At 41.8% G+C, this 20842-nt stretch overlaps 1 long non-coding RNA gene and 1 other non-coding gene across 3 annotated transcripts; one reads left to right on the forward strand and one right to left on the reverse strand.

Moving 5' to 3' along the window:
• Positions 1-3160: 3160 nt before the first annotated feature.
• Positions 3161-4734, reverse strand: LOC138444922 (uncharacterized). 2 transcript variants are annotated; one of them, XR_011258660.1, is made up of 2 exons: positions 4526-4712; positions 3161-4058 (listed from the first exon to the last, which is right to left on the reverse strand). It is a non-coding gene; the product is annotated as an uncharacterized lncRNA (long non-coding RNA). The 2 variants fall into 2 exon arrangements; XR_011258659.1 differs by having other exon boundaries at positions 3230-4058; positions 4412-4734.
• A 59-nt stretch (positions 4735-4793) lies between these two features.
• On the forward strand, positions 4794-4876 carry TRNAL-UAA (transfer RNA leucine (anticodon UAA)). The gene has a single exon. It is a non-coding gene; the product is annotated as a tRNA-Leu (tRNA).
• The last annotated feature ends 15966 nt before the right edge of the window (positions 4877-20842 follow it).

Genomic DNA, 20842 nt, shown 5'->3' on the forward strand with positions numbered 1-20842 from the left:
CATGTTGATGTATAGCAGAAACCAACACAACATTATAAAGCAATTATCCTCCAATTAAAAATAAATTTTTTAAAATTAAATAAACTTAAAAATTTTTTAAACATTTTAAATTAAAAAAATTTTTAATTAAATTTTAAAAATTAAATAAATAAATTAAAAAAAACCCTGAGCATGCCCCAGTTCTGAGACACAGATTCAGGAAGTTGGGCTGGGGCCTGAGAATCGGTGTTTCCAACAAGTTCCCCAATGATCCTGGTGTTCTGAGACTCACTGGCATGTATTTCAAGACATGCTAATTATCCCATATCGCAGACAGATTGGAGGTAGGTAGTTTCTGGCTAGCAGTGGCTCTCAAAGGTCTTTAAGGGCAAAGTTTCTTTCAAACACCTTTCTCACATCATGGGGCGTTAGCTCCTCAGCCACAGGCTCGTCATCTTGTGGCCACAGGATGTTAACACAGTTCCAAGAATTTCATCTCACACCATGTCATTGCAGGCAGGAAGAATAGGGGAAGGCATAGCACAATAGCACAAGCTTTCACTTCCCAAGACTCCTTTAAAAAAAAAAAAATTCTGAAAGAATACCTTTCTCAGAAGTTCTAGCCAACTTTCCTTATCTCCTACTAGCCAGAACTGGATCACTGGTCCACTCTCCCCCTGATTCCCTGCCCCAGGCCAATTATTGGCAAGAGGCCAACAATAATTTACCTCGTGGGGGTGGGGGGATCTTCCTTCCTTGAAATCAAACTGGGAATGACCTTTGAAAAGCAACAAACAGTGACTATCCAGGAGTCTCCTTCCAGCCAAGCAGCCTGCTAGATGCTCTCCATGTGGTTTTTCACTCAATTCTCACGACATTTCTTGAGACAGGTATTATCAGTCCCACTTTACAGATGAGGAAATTGAGACTTGAAGATGTTAAGTATATTGTCTACACAGCTTGGGAAAAATCAGAATTTGCACTAGATCTATTGACTCCACAGACTAAATAATGTCTTTATATTATGACATCCGGCTTCCTCGTGTTTCATCTGTAGAAAAATCACTGCTGTCATAACAACAATCCTTAGACAAAAAGGGTATATGCTGCTTAATATACAGGAAATGTGTATTCTAAATTTTAAGTTTTGAGACAAACTCTATACCTCAGGAAATTATGTTACTAACAATAATATGTTATCACACATTGTAATCACACACACTAATGTTACCACAGACCTTAATTATTATAATAAACAAGATCAAGCAGAGTGATATGGATGCTTCTAAAGTCTAATTTGGAACTTCCTAAGTTTTGTACACTCATATTTGCAGGTAAATATAACTGACACTTACTCATTTCACTTTACAATTCAATGTGTAGTGGGGAGGTAGGGTTTATGCTGAGCCTTGGAGGAGAGTTGGGCAGAAAGAAGCAGGAGGAGAGAGACAGAAAATGGCTCAGCATTTCTAAGGGACAAGGGTCCCTATTCAGTATGACTGGAATGACAGGGCTTATGGAAAAGGGCTATGGACTCTACTTTATTCATTTCTATATTGTTTGAGCTTCATACAACTTTTTCAATTTGAATCTGTTTTAGTAAAGATGTTTTCATTCTGAAAAGATAGAGAGAAAAGCAAGGGTAGAAGCCCCACAGTAGAGGATTTTGGAGAAAAGTGAAAGTAAATGAGAGGACTTGGGAAGTGTGGGCAACTCCATATAAGAGTTTGAAAAGAAACGGAAGAGGGGAAAGTTCAATTTTAGCAAAAGAGTCAGCTGGACTATTCTTTTAAGATGTATGGACAGATGCAGAGAACAAACATACAGATACCAAGGGGGGAAACGGGGTGTGGGATGAATGGGAGGTTGGTGTTAACATATACACACTATCGATACTGTGTATAGAATAGATAACTAATGAAGATCTACTGCATAGCACAGGGACCTCTACTCAATGCTCTGTGGTGACCTCAATGGGAAGGAAACACAACAAAGAGGGGCTATATGTGTACATGTAGCTGATTCACTTCGGCATACAGTAGAAACTAACACAGCATTGTACAGCAACTATACTCCAATAAAAAAATTTTTAAAAAGATTATGAATAGAAACAAAATATATGCCTGTGAATACACTGTCAAAGCTAGAGATGGCAACCCATTCCAGTACCCTTGCCAGGAACATTCCATGGACGAAGAAGCCTGGTAGGCTACAATCCATGGGGTCGCAAAGAGTCAGACACGACTGAGTGACTTCACTTTCACTAAGTATGTCTATTAGTTATCTATAGCTGCATAAAAATAATCACAGAAATATTTATCTTACATTGTTTCTGAGGGTCAGGAAATCAGGGTTTCTCTGGGTGGTTCTGATTCAGGAGCTCTCAAGAGGTTGTAGTCGAGATACTGGCCAAGGCTACAGTCATTCAAAGGCTTGACTGGACTAAGGCCTCAGTCCCTTGCAGGCTGCGCTTTACCACATGGGCCTCCAAAAAGCTTCTCAGGAGGTGGCAGCTGGTTTCCTCCAGAGGGAATCATCCAACAGAGAGAAACCAAGCTGATACAGCAGTGCCTTTGATGACCTAGTCTCCCAGGCTGCATATTGTCTCTTCTGTTTTATTCTTCTCATTAGAAACAAGCTCCATCCACACTCCCAATGCTGCGGACCCAGGGTTTGATCCCTGGTCAGGGAATTGGATCCCACACACCACAGCTAGGATCCCAAGCAGCCAAATAAATAAATAAATAAGACTTTAAAAACTAAAGAAACAGGATCCAGCTTACACTGAAGGAGAAGGTAATTAGCCTCCATATCTTAAGAATTAAAGATTTTAAAATTTAAAAAAATAAATAAATAAAACAAAAAAATATATAAATAAAAATAAAGGGAGGGGGACTTCCCAGACAGTCCTAATGGTAAAGAACCCACCTGCCAGAGCAGGTGAAGATCCCCTGGAGGAAAGCATGGCAACCCACTCCAGAACTCTTGCCTGGAGAATCCCATGGACAGAGGAGGCTGGTGGGCTATGATCCATGGGGAGGCAAAGAGTCAAACGTGACTGAAGCTATTGAGCACAGTCTTAAAGGGAGGAGTATCAAAGCAGTTATGAACATATTTTTTAAACCACTATAGAGTGCATAAAGAATGTCATGTCTTAAATAAACACATACACAGTGAAAAGTAGTTTAAATAGAGTAAAACATTTCCCCACGAGAATTATGTCAAATGCAATTTCCTGAACATGAGGTCATTTCAACCTTAAAAAAATCCATTTTAATACTGTCTTTTGCGCTGTAGTAGTGTCAGTTATAACAAATGTCATTGCATGGTGCTTTTCATATTTTGTTCTAGCTTTCAGGTGAGTATCTGTCATGTCCTGCAGTTGCCAGCACTTTTGAACACCTTCTGACATTTGAGGAATCTCCTCCATTTTGAGGCTGGCTTCCTAAGGTACAAGCCAGCACTCGGCTTCCAAGATGGAGGTGGTGAGCCGTGGGTGGAGTGTTGGCACCACATAGGTGCCTGGAGACCCTGGCAAGAGTCCAATCCATCTCCTCTCAGCAGGGCAGGGCCAGCCTGAGGGATGTTCTGGCTCTGTTCTCCTCTGCAGGCTCTGGGAGGGCCAGTCCTGACGGCCAGCGGGTGGGACAGTGTTCAGGCTGGAATGTACATGCAGGCCACTGATCCCCCACGATGTTCCGTGGCCAAGTGGGTAGGCGGCAATTCCATCCATTCCTCTCCCGGGGAGCTCTCTCAGGGGTGGTCCGTATTATTGACTGGTACTCAGAGAACCAGGGCAACGGGCTGGGCCAAGGCCTCCCGGGGTCATGGCAATGTTCCCGGGGATCACTGGCGTCCAGGAGGTGGCAAGGCAATGGGCTTCTCCGTGTGACCCAGTGGGTGAGGAGCCAGTTGGTGATGTGAATGTGTGTGCAGTCTCTCGGTCAAAGACAGCCAGCCTGCACAATCTGGACAAGGGCCTGGCTGCCAGATGGTAGCTCCCTGACGCTCCAGAACGCAGAAGCCTCGGCACTGTGCTGGATTCCAGGTCCTGGGTGGTGGAGAATGGAGCGAAAGCCCTGGAAAAGGAAGCGAAGTGAAAGGACCATCTGCAATCTCTGGTGCACAGGAAGGAAGGAAAGCATTGCAGAACAGTTAAGATAAGAACGTAAACATCTAGGTGCACGGGTGGGTCAGGAAGAGAGAGGAGGTCCCCGTACTGCACGGAGGCCGTTGTCCGCAGCCAGCCGGGCGGGCGAATCGTGCCGCGCTCCCTGCACTTGGCGGCTCTGTGTCGACCCACGTTGCTACAATATTCCCTGCCCGTGTGACCTATCGAGGAGAAAAGCGGCCCACAGGGACAGGGCGGGGGAGGTGGGCTCCCCGAACTCTGCTGTTGCCCGTGCAACTCACTCCTTGAAGTTTATCCCACCTGGTATAAAACAAACCAACCGCCACTCTCTGGGCGGCGTCGCAGCGCCGCTCCCAAACGCGGTCGGTGGAATCTAGAGGTTCCCTGGGGTGTTTGTTTCCCGCGCCCGCGCACCTCGAAACCGAAAGCAGAGTGCCTGGGCCCGAAGCCCGCCCGAGCGAGCGGCCTGGCCCGCCGCCGCCGCCGCCCGAAACGCGCCGAGCTCGGCTGCATTTGCCTGGGCGGCCGCGGCCGGCCGACAGCAACAGTGAGTTGCGGCGGCAGAAAAAGCAGGCTCCGGCTGGCGGGCAACTGCTGCTCCGGCTGGGGAAAAAAAAAAAAAAAGGAGCGGCAGCGAAGTGGGAGACGGTGTAGTACGGCTTGTAGGGTGAGCGAGTGAGACACCAGGATGGCCGAGTGGTTAAGGCGTTGGACTTAAGATCCAATGGACGTATGTCCGCGTGGGTTCGAACCCCACTCCTGGTAGTTGCGTTTTTCTCACACTAAAAAAAATTTTTTTTTTTTAAATATATATACATTTTCACTAAGCACACTACGACTTATAGGCAGGAATTCTGTCTCCTAGTTAAGTCCCACAACACGCGGCTCCGCTTCCCACAGGCCAGAGGCAACCCAGCGAGTGGGCCGGGCGCGGGGCTCGGGTGCGGGCGCTGACCCCGGGTCGGGGCGGCGGGGTCGGGTGGGGTGGGCGTCGCAGCCGCTCAACTGCTTCGGGGGTCCAGGCGGGGTCGGGACTCGGGAGGCAGCCGCGCTGCGGGGCTCACTTCCCTCGCTAGCTGGGCAGGAAGGCCGCCTGTGATACGGCAGGCAGCGTAGTTAGAAAAGTGCAGAAAAGTCAAGAATGCCTCCCTGCCGTTTCCTCATTTTTCGCCAAAATTAATTGTGTGCCCAGAATTCTTTCGTTAAATCCATGAAGGCGGATACAGTATACATCACAGCTACCAAATGGACTCTAATCGGTAATCGGCTAAGAATTTTAAAATAAAATACACAGTCTAGGTTTTTTATTTTTTGTCTTTGTTGTTTTTAAAATACTTTTAAAAAGTGAAAGTAATCTAAAATCTAGAGGGGCGGAGTTGCAAGTACAGTGAAAATTACTTCCCCCCACCACAAAATCATTTGAGAGTAAGATACCAAATAGATGCTCCAGTACAACCGTTAAAATCAGTAAATTATCATTGATAACTACCATCTAATCCCCAGGCCCCATTTAATCACCAGTCGTCCTTTAAAGTAAAAGGCTCCTGTTCTGAATAACGCGTTGCATTTACTGGTCACATTGCCTTAGGCTTCTGCAATCTGAAATAATTCCTTACTGTTTCCTGACTTTCATGATCTTGAAACTTTTGAAGATTACAAGCTCGCCATTTTGCAGAATATCTCTCGTTTGTCTAATGTTTTCTCGTGATTCGATTCAGGTTATGCTTATAAAGCCCAGGGCTGTCCCAGAATTGACGTTGTGTTTGCTTTGTGGCCTCTCAGGTGGCATGATTTTGGTGTGTCCTGTTACTGATCTGAATTCACCTGATGAGGCTTTTCTGCCAGTTTCCCCGACTATACTTAACCCTTTGTGATTGACGCATATTTTGATGTGAAGTGCATGGAAGGTATGTAAATATCCTATTACTCATTAAACTTTGTTTTATTCAATTATTATAGAATCACAAGTTGGGCAAGTATGCATTCATGGTGTCCTATTTTTAATTAATGGTTACAATCTATTTTATTTCTTTTGATGCTGAAAGTGTGCCAGATTTGGCCCCAGTGGGAGTCTAATTCAAACTGACTTTTGACATGCCTTCGTTTTTTAGCACGTCCTTACTTCCTAGTCCAAGATGGTCCATGCTTACCTTGTGTTGCTCTTGATCCAGACAATGCAGGATCAGACATTTTGAAAAGAAGCTCTGTTTCCTTTAGTGGAGAATGGTAATCAGAAACCAAGATCTCAATAGTAGATGTGCTCCTTGGTTTTGATGTGTTACTGTTCCCAGTGCCTCTCAGTGGACAGAAATAGATATGTGTGTGTGTACACACCTGTATTTATCTACATATCTATTTATATTTAGGAGTTCATACCAATACTCTAATTCTGATACAACACAATAAATTTTGTTCTAGTTTTTCTATCCATATGTGTAATTCCCAAAATTGCCTCTTGGTCCCTGGCCCCAGTATACCATCTACATTTTTTGGGCCCATCTAATGGATTTAGAATTGAATTGTTCAAGAAGAAGGGAAGAAGAAAAGAAAGAGGGTCTAAACAGGTTAGAAATAAGCATCCTGCCAGCACCTAGAACTGGCTATGAACCAGTCACCCTTGGACCTTTCAGATGTACCGATAAATAAGCCAGCCTTTTCTTCAGTGAGCTTAGTGAGAGACAGATTTTAATTAACCACATTTATGATGAGAAAATATAAATTATACCCAAGATGCTAAAGGAGCAGTGCTGAAAGCCCTCTTTCCCGGAGAGTCAGCTTTAGATGAGAACTGAAGGAAGAGGAGGAGGGTAGAAGTAGAGAAGGGCAGGGAGGAAGAGGGGTACACGTCGGGGAAAACATCTTGAAACCATACTAAGTATGGTGCCTGAAGTCCACTGAAGGATCCAAAACAAGACGCAACCTGATCAGTGTTGCATTTGAAAGTATCTCTTGTCTATTGATGTGCAAACTCTTGGTGTACAAACTCAGTGGGTCTCTTTATGCTCAGGACAGGGAGCTTGTTGAATTGGCAGAAAATATTTCTTAGGGAAAAAGTGTTTAATGCAGTCAGTAGCCAGTTAGACTGAGCTCTATGCCTCTCTTTCTCCTTAAAAACTGAGCAAGGAGAGAAACAATATTGACTTGAAGCCTTCCCAGTCTGAACCCTGGGGTTCTTGCTGATTTGTTTTTATTAATATGTTCACGTGCAAAAATGGAACAAAACTTCCAAGAACAGGCAGAGTAGTGTAGAATTGTGTACTTTGTTCCTTTAAAAGTATGTTGTATATCAAGCTTCTAGTCAGTAGTAACCAGCTACTGTGCTATAGCAAAGATGATAAAAGACAGCTAGTATTCTTTCTTGTGCTTGTTAAAATTCTGACAGATCCCTGAGATGCCACGAAAAGGAGTGAAATGATGTCTGAAAGCTGCTGGTCTGAAAACAAGAGAATTTATTAGATGAATCCTAGGGCAGTGTGATTGATCAATACAGTTGGCCCATTTAACTGCAATCTTCACATGGAATTTTCTGCTTTACTATATCCTTCTCTATGAACTGTTCTATCACTGATTTCCTCTGATTAGACGAATTCTCTAAGTGAATTTCAATTTAGTGCGGCAAACTCTAAGACTATGATTCAGTTTAGGAAGTACATATCACAAAGTGACTCAGTAGGAAGAATCCAGGCTTTGGGGTCAGACAGAACATATCCACTTTCCCAGGTTATCAGACTTCTTTCTTCATTTGCAAATAGGAAAATAATATTTTACTCACATAAAGTGGTTGTGAGGCTGTAATATTCTTCTCATAAAAGTGGGTGTTTTGTAACTGAGTTTACTTCCCTTTTCTGGAGCAATCTTTTGTGAAAAGTACAGCAGAACCCACACTGAGCAAGTAGGAAGGAAGCTTTCCTTGCCTGTATAGACCACTTTGCAGTTTTCCCAAACACTTTTACATTCATATCCTCCTTTGACAGACAATATCATATACGTAGACTAATTGTACTTAGGTGGTGGATACGATTGGACACAATTTCCCTTTATAAATGTAAAGAATAATGTTTTCTTTCACTCAAAATGACATAGATAGAGCTAGGGGAATGGCATTAGTTCTTTAAAAATGGAAACTCTCTCCTAAAATGTAACAGAATTTTTACTTTTCCTTGAGAAGCAGACCTACTATATTTTGACTATTTATTTTTTAAAATTCTTAAAATATTTTGAATTTAAGTTTGAATCATTTGTAGGTATACTACACCTAAATTGAGGATGATTTTCCAATGATTATTTTAACAATAAGAAATTAAGTCATTAAATTGAACTATAAATATGAGTGTAGATTTATGAGCATATTTTTTAGTTCAGTTCAGTTCAGTTGCTCAATAGTGTCCGACTCTGTGACCCCATGGACTGCAGCACACCAGGCTTTCTGGTCCATCACCAGCTCCTGGAGCTTACTCAAACTCATGTCCATTGAGTTGGTGATGCCATACTTTAAGTTATTAAAAAATTGATCTTTTTCTATGGGACTTTACATAGAACACAGGAGAAGTGTTGCCAATGTATTTAAATAGTGACATCTACTGGTTCATTTGAGGTAAAAATGTTTGCTAAATTCTGTCTGCTTTACTCTGACTGTAAAATCCTGATAGTTACTCCACAGTTACTGTGTTTAGGAGTACATTAAGGCTATGTGTAATCCAACCAGTAAATTGAACTTTTTCTCTCTCTCTTGCTATTATTAAAGATAAAGCTGCCATTGAAGAGAATCTCAAATCACTGACACCATTCACATGAGCTATTATTTTAATTGTATGAATAGGGCTTTTATCTCATCATATCCATCATCTTTGTTTCTTCCAATATAATATTTTTCTTCCAAAACTCACTATGAAGTTGAAGGAAAATAGAGATTTGGATTAGTCCTGTGCTTTACAGAAATCATATCCAATTTGAGAAATCCTGAACAAGAAGTTTTCCCTGGAGAGCTTAACTATGCCCTTTCTTTTACATTTTGCTTTTAAATACAATTGCAGCTATTTCATGAACAAATTGGGCTTCCCTGGTGGGCTCAGTGGTAAAGAATCCACCTGCCAATGCTGAAGACATGGATCAATCACTATGTCAAGAAGATCCCCAAGAGGAGGAAACACTCTGGTATTCTTGCCTGGAAAATCCCATGGACAGAGGAGCCTGGTGGGCTACAGTCCATGGGGTCACAAAGAGTCAGACATGACGGATTGACTAACTTTTGTTTGCTAATTGTTCAAATGATGTAAATGGTAATGCTCCAAGTTTTAAGGAATGTGTCTAATTATGAAGATGTCATGTAAGAATCAGAGACATAATCCTAGGTCCTTTGCATCCACCCTACTATTGAAGAGAGGGCCATCGTGAACCAACTGGTTTATTTGTGAACCACTTGGTTTCATTTTTATTCATATAGGTTTTGATGTTTCTGAACCACTTATCAGTGCTTGGCAAAGAAGCAGTAATTGCATTGGGCACTTACTAAAGTGAGATGGAAACTGCTTAGCAGAGTATCTCCTCTATACGTGGTATGCACTGTATAAATGCTTGTTGAATAAATGATCAGCCTTGAAGTCCGCTGAGTATATTGCACAGTTCATTCTATTTATTGTACACACACTAATTTTCATTTAGGATATGTGTTTTAAAATGTCCCCAGGATTTTCTTCAGTCAGGCATGTTAAGACACGGAAATGACTGTCATGAAGAAGAATTTTTTACATTCACAGATCCCTAGAAACAAGAACCCTGGCACACCACACAGGGCCACCTAGGGAAGAATCAGGATCAGGAGGCAGAGGGAACAAGGGAAAAGCAAGGGCAAGAACTTTTATTGTGGTTTTGTTGTTGTTTGGTCACTAAGAGTCCTACTCTTTGCCACCGCATGGACTGTAGCCCGCCAAGCCCTTTGTCCATGGGATTCTCCAGGCAAGAATACTGGAGTGAGTTGCCATTTCCTTCTCCAGGGGATCTTCCCAACCCAGGGGTTAAACCGGTGTCTCCTTGGCAGGTAGATTCTTTACCACTGAGTCACCCGGGAAAACTTTCATTTCAGTTTTTACAGGAAGGAATGAGCAAGGCAGAGTAAACAGGCTGAGGATTGGCTGGTTTGAATAATTTCAGCAGGCTCTGGAGTGTTGGGGTTGCCCTGAGTTTTCTGATATTTGTAGGAATTACCTAACCCTCGGGGGAGCAGTCCCTCCCTGGTCAGCAAGGCCCCAGTCGCCAGCACATCAAGAATACAAAAGTAAGAAAGTAGAGTTAGTATAAAAGGTCAGACATTGTCACACTTCTTTCCCCTTCTTCCTTCTCCATCTTCATCTAGGGTAGACCCTACTCATTAGGAGAATCTAGATTCAGAAGCCCAAACAGACAAGTACTTAAATATTGGGAGTTTTAAAAATCATTTCTATCTGGATCAGCTATACAATCAGTTCAGTTCAGTTCAGTTCAGTCGCTCAGTCGTGTCCGACTCTTTGCGACCCCACGAATCGCAGCACTCCAGGCCTCCCTGTCCATCACCAACTCCCGGAGTTCACTCAAACTCATGTCCATCGAGTCAGTGATGCCATCCAGCCATCTCATCCTCTGTCATCTGCTTTTCCTCCTGCCTCCAATCCCTCCCAGCATCAGGGTCTTTTCCAATGAGTCAACTCTTCACATGAGGTGGCCAAAGTACTGGAATTTCAGCTTTAGCATCATTCCTTCCAAAGAACACCCAGGACTGATCTCCTTTAGGATGGACTGGTTGGATCTCCTTGCAGTCCAAGGGACTCTCAAGAGTCTCCTCCAACACCACAGTTCCAAAGCATCAATTCTTCGGCACTCAGCTTTCTTCACAGTCCAACTCTCACATCCATACATGACTACTGGAAAAACCATAGCCTTGACTAGACGGACCTTTGTTGGCAAAGTAATGTCTCTGCTTTTTAATATGCTATCTAGGTTGGTCATAACTTTCCTTCCAAGGAGTAAGCATCTTTTAATTTCATGGCTGCAATCACCATCTGCAGTGATTTTGGAGCCCCCCAAAATAAAGTCTGACACTGTTTCCACTCTTTCCCCATCTATTTCCCATGAAGTGATGGGACCAGATGCCATGATCTTCGTTTTCTGAATGTTGAGCTTTAAGCCAGCTTTTTTACTCTCCTCTTTCACTTTCATCAAGAGGCTTTTTAGTTCCTCCTCACTTTCTGCCATAAGGGTGGTGTCATCTGCATTTCTGGGGTTATTGATATTTCTCCCGGCGATCTTGATTCTAGCTTGTGCTTCTTCCAGCCCAGCGTTTCTCATGATGTACTCTGCATATAAGTTAAATAAGCAGGGTGACAATATACAGCCTTGACGTACTCCATTTCCTATTTGGAACCAGTCTGTTGTTCCATGACCAGTTCTAACTGTTGCTTCCTGACCTGCATATAGGTTTCTCAAGAGGCAGGTCAGGTGGTCTGGTATTCCCATCTCTTTCAGAATTTTCCACAGTTTCTTGTGATCCACACAGTCAAAGGGTTTGGCATAGTCAATAAAGCAGAAATAGATGTTTTTCTGGAACTCTCTTGCTTTTTCCATGATCCAGCGGATGTTGGCAATTTGATCTCTGGTTCCTCTGCCTCTTCTAAAACCAGCTTGAACATCTGTGCAGTTCAAGTCTCAGATGTATTGTTGGGTTTAGATTGTGTTTTCAGTCATTTTCTTCATTACTATGGAATAATGAGGCTAGCAGTTACTGAATGAGTTAACTTTTAAAATAGCATTGGAAAGATGGATTACTAAAAGGAGTGTTGCCTATTTGTCTCAATTCCACAGTCTTCTTTATGTATAAATGTAGGAATATATATATTTGTGAAATATGCAACATAGGTCCTAAGTGGCAACATAGAACTGTGATTAGGAGGAAGATGGCCCATTTAGTTTCAGGTGTGTATACCATTAAACTTTGACATATGTATGCACTATGAAGTTATCTCCACCACAAGTGTAGTTACCATTGACCGCCATACAGTTGACCTCCTTATTCATTTCACCCATCCCCCTTCCCGCCTCCATGCTGATAACCCTGAGCTGATCTCTGCATCTGAATTTGTCTGTTTCTTTTGTTTGTTCTTTGTCTCCACATATATGTGAAATCATACAGTATTTGCCTTTCTTCTGACATTTCACTTAGCATAATATCTCCAAAGTTCATCCATGTTGTTGCAAAGGGTAGAATTTTGTTCTTTTTTTTAAAATGGCTGAAAATAGTCCATTGTATATATAGATATGGATACCATAGCTTCTTTATCCATCCGTCATGGAAAACTAAGTTGTTTCCATATTTTGGCTGTTGTAAAAATTGCTGCAATGTATATACAGTTGCATACATCATTTTTAATTAGTGTTTTTGTGTTCTTTGGATAAATACCCAGCATGGAATTGTGAAACCTGTATGTGGGTCAAGAAGCAACAGTAAGAACTCTGTATGGAACAACTGACTGGTTCAGGATTGAGAAAGGAGTATGACAAGGCTGTTTATTGTCACCCTGTTTATTTAACTTATAAGCAGAGCACATCATGCGAAATGCCAGACTGAATTGAGTTACAAGCTAGAATCAAAATTGCAGGGAGAAATATCAAGAACCTTAGATATGCAGATGATACCACTCTAATGGCAGAAAGCAAAGAGAAACTAAAGAGCCTCTTGAAGAGGGTGAAGGAAGAGAGTGAAAGAGATGGCTTAAACATTTAAAGAACTAAGATCATGGCATCTGGCCCCATCACTTCATAGCACACAGAAGGGGAAAAGATGAAAACAGTGACAATTTTCCTCTTCTTGGGCTCTCAAATATCTGTGGATGGTGACTGCAGCCATGAAATTAGAAAATAATTCCTTCTTGGCAGGAAAACTATGACAAACCTAGACAGTGTGTTAAAAGGCAAAGATATCACTTTGCTGACAAAGATCCATATAGTCAAGACTATGGACTTTCCAGTGGTCATGTACAGATGTGAGAGCTAGACAGTAAAAGCAGAGCACTGAAGAACTGATGCTTTCGAACTGTGGTGCTGGAGAAGACTCTTGAGAGTCCCTTGAAAAGCAAGGAGGTCAAACCAGTCAATCTTAAAGGAAATCAACGCTGAATACTCCTTGGAAGGACTGAGGCTGAAGCTCCAAAACTTTGGCCACCTGATGTGAATAGCTGACTCATTGGAAAAAGCCCTGATGCTGGGAAAGATTGAAGGCAGAGGAGAAAAGGGTAACAGAGGATGAGATGGTTGGATGGCATCACTGATTCAATGGACATGAAGTTAGGGCAAACTCCAGGAAACGGTGAGGGACAGAGAAGCCTGCTGTGCTGCAGTCCATGGGATGGTGAAGAGTCAGACTTGGTGACTGAACAACAACAACAGCAACAACAGTTCTATTTTTAATTTTTTGACATATCTCCATGCTGTTTTCTATCATGTCCACAGCAGTTTACAGTTCCACCAATAGTGTTCGAGGGCTCCCTTTTCTCCACATCCTCTCCAAGATTTGCTGTTTCTGGTCTTTTCTATAATAGCCATTCTAACAGGTGTGAGGTGATTTCTCATTTGATTTTGATTTTAATTTCCCTAACAATTAGTGATGTTGAGCATCTTTTCTTGTACCTATGTCTTCTTTAGAAAAATGTTTATTCAGATCCTCTCCCCTTTTTAAAATCAAGTTGTTTGGGGTTAGTTGTTGCTATTGAGTTACGCAAGGTCTTTGTATAATTTGGATATTAAACCCTTATTAGATATATGATTTGCAAATATTTTCTCCCATTGAGTAGGTTGCCTTTTCATTTTGATAATGGTTTCCTTTGCTATGCAGAAACATTTTAATTTGATGTAGTCCCATTTATTTATTTTTGGTTTTGTTTCCCTTGCCTGGGTAATCAGATCCAAGTTTTTTTATTACTGTTTCATTCTGCTTACTTGTAATTGGTCTGTTCAGATTTTCTATTTCTTTACAATTCAGTATTAGATTGTATATTTCTAGGAATTTATCCATCTCTTCTAGATTGTTCAATTTGATGACATAGAATTGTTCATAATGGTCTCTTATGATCCTTTGTGTTTCTTCCGTTTCAGTTTGTAACTTCTTTTTCATTTCTGATTTTATTTATTTGAGTCCTCTCTCATTTTCTGGGTGAGTCTAGCTTAAGGTTTGTTGATTTTGTTTATCTTTCCAAAGAATCACCTCTTAGTTTCATTGATCTTTTCTGTTGCTTTCTTAGTCTCTACTTAATTTATTTCGGAGCTTTCCGTATTGATTTTCTGTCTAGTTGAACTTTCTGTTGATGTAAGTGGGGTGTTAAGGTTCCATGCTGCTGTTGTATTGCTTTCATTTTTTTTCCCCTTTAAGCCCATTAATATTTACTTTATGTATGTTGGGCTCCTCTGTTGGGGTCATGTACAGTTATAAATATTATATCTCCTTGCTAGATTGACCTGTTTATTATGATGTAATGCCCTTATTCATCTTTTATTACAGCCTCTATTTTAAAATTTATTTTGTCTGATATGAGTTATAGCTACTTCAGCTTTCTTTGCATTTCATACACTTGAGTATATTTTTCCATTCCTCCACTTCAGTCGTCTCTCACTCACTTCTGAAGTGAGTCTGTTATACACAGCACATGAATGGGTCTTGGTCTTTCAGTCCATTCAGCCATTATATATTTTGATTGTCAAATATGGTCCATTTTCATAAAGGTCTTATTGATACATTTGTTAATTTTGTTGTTTTCTGACTGTTTTTGTATTTCCTCTCTGTTCTTTCTTCTCCTTCTCTCTTCCCTTGTGTTTTGATGCTTTCCTTTAGTGTTATGTTTTGATTCCTTTCTCATTTTCTTTCGGTTATTTGCTATATAGGTTTTTTACTTATTGTTACTATGAGGTTCACACGTAACATACTATATCAACGGTGGCCTGTTTGTTTAAGTTGGTAACAACTTTAATTTGAATACTTTCCAAAGCTTTATCTTTTCACCCTCATGTGAATGTTGCTCTTCTTGTTGTGCCAAAGGTCTATTAAAGTACATTTGCTTTTCTTAATTCTTTTTAAATTTTGCTGCTCTGTTTGAGTGAGTTCTTTTGCTTTGTCTTCCATCTCAATGATTTGTTCTTCTGCATTCTCCGGTCTGCTATTGAACCTCTTTAATGTATTTTTCAATTCAATTATAACTTTTGTTTTGAATTTGCTTACGTCTTTATCTCTTTGTTGAAGTTCTCACCGTGTTCATCCATCCTGAGTTCATTGATCATTTTTATGACCACTACTTTGAACTCTTTATTAGTTGGTTTCAGTTTAGTCATTCAGTCGTGTCCAGCTGTTTGCGACCCCATAGACTGCAGCATGCCAGGCTTCCCTGGCCATCACCAACTCCCAGAGCTTGCTCAAAATCATGTCCATGAAGTCGGTGATGCCCTCCAGCCATCTCATTCTCTATCATCCCTGGCCATTGCCATTGCAAGAAAAATCAGTTAGTTTGCTTATCCCTGTTTCATTTAGTTCTTTTCTCTGAGTTTTTTGTCTTGTTCTTTTGACTGGAATATATTCTTTTGTCTCCTTATTTTGCCTAATTTTTTGTATTTGTTTTTCTATATGAAGCAAATCAGCTCTCCTGGTCTTGAAGGAGATGTTCTATGGCGCTCAGAGTCAAAATTCTGCCTAGCCACAAGAGCAGGAGCTCAAGCGGTGTCCTGAATATGGGCTACATACACTTTCTTGTTGTGTCAGGGTTGTGACTACTGTTGTGGCATGCTGGTGGGCTGGACTGGACCTGGACTGGCTGCAGGGCCTGGCCATGGCCATTCCAAGTTTTAATCCCATCTCCACATTTTATTATTAATAGCTGTGTGACTTTAGGAGACGCAAGCTTAATCTCTGGGTCAAGAAGATCCCCTGGAGGAGGGCATGGCAACCCACTCCAGTATTCTTGCCTGGAGAATCCCTCAGTCAGAGGAGCCTGGTGGGCTGCAGTCCATGGTGTCACAAAGAATCAGACATGACTAAAGCAACTTAGTATGTGTGACTTTAGACTAATTATTTAACATTTCCAAGACTCTGATTTCTCACAAGTAAAATGGGTGATAACAAAGGTACCTATCAAACAGCTTGTTGTGAGAATTAAGTCAATGTTGATAAAGTGCTTAGAAAGTAGTGGCATGTAGAATGACCAAGAGATTAATCTATTGCTATACTTTGTGACAAAGGTCTGTATAGTCAAAGCTATGGTTTTCTCAGTAGTCATGTATGGATGTGAGAGTTGGACTATAAAGAAAGCTGAGCAATGAAGAATTGATGCTTTTGAACTGTGGTGTTGGAGAAGACTCTTGGGGGTCCTTTGGAGTGCAAGGAGATCAAACCAGTCACTCCTAGAGGAGACCAGTCCTGAATGTTCATTGGAAGGACTGATGCTGAAGCTGAAGCTCCAAAACCTTGGCCACCTGATGTGAAGAACTGACTCACTGGAAAAAACCCTGGTGCTGGGAAACATTGAAGGCAGGACGAGAAGGGGACAACAGAGGATAAGATGGTTGAATGGCATCACTGACTCAATGGAGAGGAGTTTGAGTAAGCTCCAGGAGTTGGTGATGGACAGGGAAGCCTGGCATACTGCAGTCCATGGGGTGACAAAGAGTCAGACATGACTGAGTGACTGAACTGACTGACTGATACTTTGTGATTCTTATAAAATGTTCCTATTTTGTAAGGTACATTTACAAAATCCAGTATGAGACCAGATTTGTTAAAATGGTAAAAGTTGTTCATGGAAATTATTCTGCTGTAGGAGATACATTATATTTGCCATAGAAACTGCAACAAAAGACACAGTTTTTAAAGACATGAATATTCGAAAGAAGGACTTAGATTTCATTCTTCTGATTTGTTCATTAAACTTTATTTTTCCATTTAAAAGTCTTTAAATGTTAATATTCCATAATCAATATTCTGTTTATTAAAAAACTTCTATAAGTCCTTTAATAATTTGTATCTTAAAAAATAGCACAGAATTCTAAACTCTAAGTTTTCAAATTCATTATAAATGAACTTATTGTTTTCCTTTGGGTGTTACACCCACTGGGTTAGTCACAAATAGCTATATTAAGGATGTTGCTCACATTTTTTTAAACACTAGCAATTCTGACCCACCCAGTTTAGCTTCAATTTTAAGAGCAACCTGACAATTTTTTTTTTTAATTTCACATAAGAAAAATAAGAAATGCCTGTCACTGGAACATATGCAAAACAATATATAATGTAATGCTTTTAAGTATGGAAAAGTGCTTCTTACACTATAGACTGGCATTGAAGTCTATTATTATGCAGGAGAACTCTTTTATAGTGATTCAGTGGAATGCCTAATTTTATTAGTGCATTACAAAGAACAGGGAAAAGTGTGTGCATGTATGCTAAGTCCCTTCAATCCTGTCTGACTCTTTGGATCTGACTCTTTGTGACCCTATGGACTGTAGCCTGTCAGGCTCCTCATGGGTATTCTCCAGGCGAGAACGGGTTGCCATGCCTTCCTCCAGGGGATCTTCTCCACCTAGGGATGGAACCTCTGTCTCCCAAGTCTCCTGCAGTGCAGGCAGATTCTTTACTGCTGAGCCACTAGGAAGCCCTGGAAAAGTATACAGTTCAGTTCAGTCACTCAGTCATGTCCGTTTCTTTGCGACCCCATGGACTGCAGCACACCAGGCTTCCCTGTCCATCACCAACTCCCGGAGCTTGCTCAAACTCATGTCCATCGAGTTGGTGATGCCATCCAACCATCTCATCCTCTATCGTCCCCTTCTTCTCTTGCCGTCAATCTTTCCCAGCATCAGGGTCTTTTCCAACGAGTCAGTTTTTAGCATCAGGTGGCCAAAGTATTGGAGCTTTAGTATCAGTCCTTTCAATGAATATTCAGGATTGATTTCCCTCAGGAGTGACTGGTTTGATTTCCTTGTAGTCCAAGGAACTTTCAAGAGTCTTCTCCAATACCACAATTCAAAAGCATCAATTCTTTGGCACTCAGCTTTCTTTATAGTCCAACTCTCACATCCATACATGACTACTGGAAAAACCATAGCTTTGACTAGATAGACTTTTTTTTGGCAAACTAATGTCTCTGCTTTTTAATATGCTGTCTAGGTTGGTCGTAGCTTTTCTTCCAAGGAGTAAGTGTCTTTTAATTTCATGGCTGCAGTCAACCTCTGCAGTGATTTTGGAGCCCCCCCAAAATAAAGTCTGTCCCTGTTTCTATTGTTTCCCCATCTGTTTGCCATGAAGAGGTGGGACTGGATGCCACGATCTTAGTTTTTTGAATTTTGAGTTTTAAGCCAACTTTTTCAGTCTCATCAAGAGGCTCTTTAGTTCTTCTCTTTCTGCCATAAGGGTGGTTTCATCTGCATGTCTGAGGTTATTGATATTTCTCCCTGCAATTTTGATTCCAGCTTGTGCTTCATCCAGCCTGGCATTTCACATGATGTATTCTGCATGTAAGTTAAATAAGCAGGGTGACAATATACAGCCTTGATGTAATCCTTTCCCAATTTGGATAAGCATACATAGAATGAAATTTTACAGTGGCCTAAAGAATTGAAATTACCACAGCAATATACTAATTGAATCAGTTAGACAATTTCTTTCATGCTGATTTTGGTCTCCTATGAGTAATTCTTGGAGAAGGCAATGGCACCCCACTCCAGTCCTTTTGCCTGGAAAATCCCATGGATTGAGGAGCCTGGTGGGCTGCAGTCCATGGGGTCACTACGAGTCAGACATGACTGAGTGACTTCACTCTCACTTTTCACTTTCACGCATTGGAGAAGGAAATGGCAACCCACTCCAGTGTTCTTGCCTGGAGAATCTCAAGGACATGGAAGCCTGGTGGGCTGCCCTCTATGGGGTCACACAGAGTCGGCCACAACTGAAGCGACTTAGCAGCAGGAGCAGCAGCATGAGTAATTCTCAGACTAAAGTGAAATGGGGGTGAATTTGGATAATTCTGAATGGAGAAGCCCCCTAGGTGAATCTGGGATGAAGAGGATCCCTCCCATTGGATTTCTCTATTTTGTTTCTACATCTCAGTACCATGAGTCAGGCCACTGCCTGCTTATAGAACACACAGCTACTGCTGCCTTTTGCCCATATTTTCAAATATCTAGGAAACCCTTGTGGCAAAATATCAGAACTGGGCAACCTCTAGTTTCAACAGGGTAAGTCATTCATTCTGTAAGTATTTTTAAAATAAGTTTATTTTTTTGTTTTTGGCTGTGCTGGGTCTTTGTTGCTGCACAGGTTTTTCTCTAGTTGGGGTGAGTGGGGGCTACTCTCTTGTTGCAGTGCCCAAGCTCCTCGCTACGGTGGCTTCTCTTGTGGTGGATCACATGCTCTAGGATTTAGCTCTCGAAGGCTCTAGAACACGAGCTCAGTAGCTGTGGTGCTCAGGCTTAGTTGCTCCCTGTGGGATCGTCCCGAATCAGGGATCGAACCCGTGTCTCCTGCACTGGCAGGTGGATTCTTTACCATTGTGCCACCAAGGAGGTCCTCTGTGAGTATTTTTTAAGTGACTGGAATGAGCAATGCTATGCTGGCTGCTGAGATACAGCAATGAATAAGAAAGACCAAGTCCTGTCAATAGAGCTTACATTTTATTAGGGAACGCAAGTGTTAACTACTTGCAGCATTAACTTTTTCATCATCACAATGTCTTTCTTGAACCACGGGACACAGTTCGGAGTAGGAGAAGAGAAGCAGAGACCTTTCAGAGAGCAGATAGAATGTGAGTGATGCCATAACCATCTGTGCACCGTCACCGGGAGACAGCCTGGATTCAGCCTGCAGAAAGAGAGAGGAAAAGAAAGAGAGAGAGAGAGGGAGGGGAAAGAAAGAGGGGCAGAGGAGGGGAGGAAGGATAGAAAGGGAGAGAGAAACAGAGAGAGAGAGGAAGGAAAGGAGGAAGGAAGATAAGGGCATGACCTCACTTCTTTAAAAAAAATTTTTTTTAATAATTGTATTTGCTTTTGGGTGGACTGGGTCTTCAGTGCTTTGTGCCAGCTTTCTTTATTTGTGGTGAGCAGGGACTGCTCTTCGTTGTGGTGTGTGAGCTTCTCATTGTGGTGGCTCCTCTTGTTGCAGAACGTGGGCTTCAGGGCCCCCGGGCTTTCAGTAGTTGCAGTGCACGGGCTAAGTAGTTGTGGCAAGTGGACTTAGTTGATCCGCCACATGTGGAATCTTCCGGAATCAGGGATCGAACCTGTGTCCCCTGCTCTGGCATGTGAATTCTTATCCCCTGTGCCACCAGGGAAGTCTCTCATTTGACTTCCTGAATCCAGTTATTTCAGAACCAGTTGCACACTCTTGGTTCCAAGTTTGTGTGTGTGTGTGTGTATGTGGGTGTACGTACATGCACTCAGTTGTGTCTGACTCTTTGCAATCCCCTGGACTATTGTCCGCCAGTCTCCTCTGTCTGTGGACTTTTCCAGGCAAGAATTTCCTCCTCCAGGGGATCTTCCCAACCAAGAGATGGACCCCGTGTTGCCTGCGTCTCCTGCATTACAGGCAGATTCTTGACCCACCGAGCCATTGAGTTAAGACAGTAAAGTCTTCTTTTGTATGTGGATGGACACAAGTTTGTGTTGCTTTCTTGTTATTTGAAGCTAAGAGTTCTGACTAAAATAACTAATATTCATATAAGTTGAGTGTCTTTT

This window comes from Ovis canadensis, chromosome 8, assembly GCF_042477335.2.
Source record: "Ovis canadensis isolate MfBH-ARS-UI-01 breed Bighorn chromosome 8, ARS-UI_OviCan_v2, whole genome shotgun sequence".
Classification (NCBI taxonomy): domain Eukaryota; kingdom Metazoa; phylum Chordata; class Mammalia; order Artiodactyla; family Bovidae; genus Ovis; species Ovis canadensis.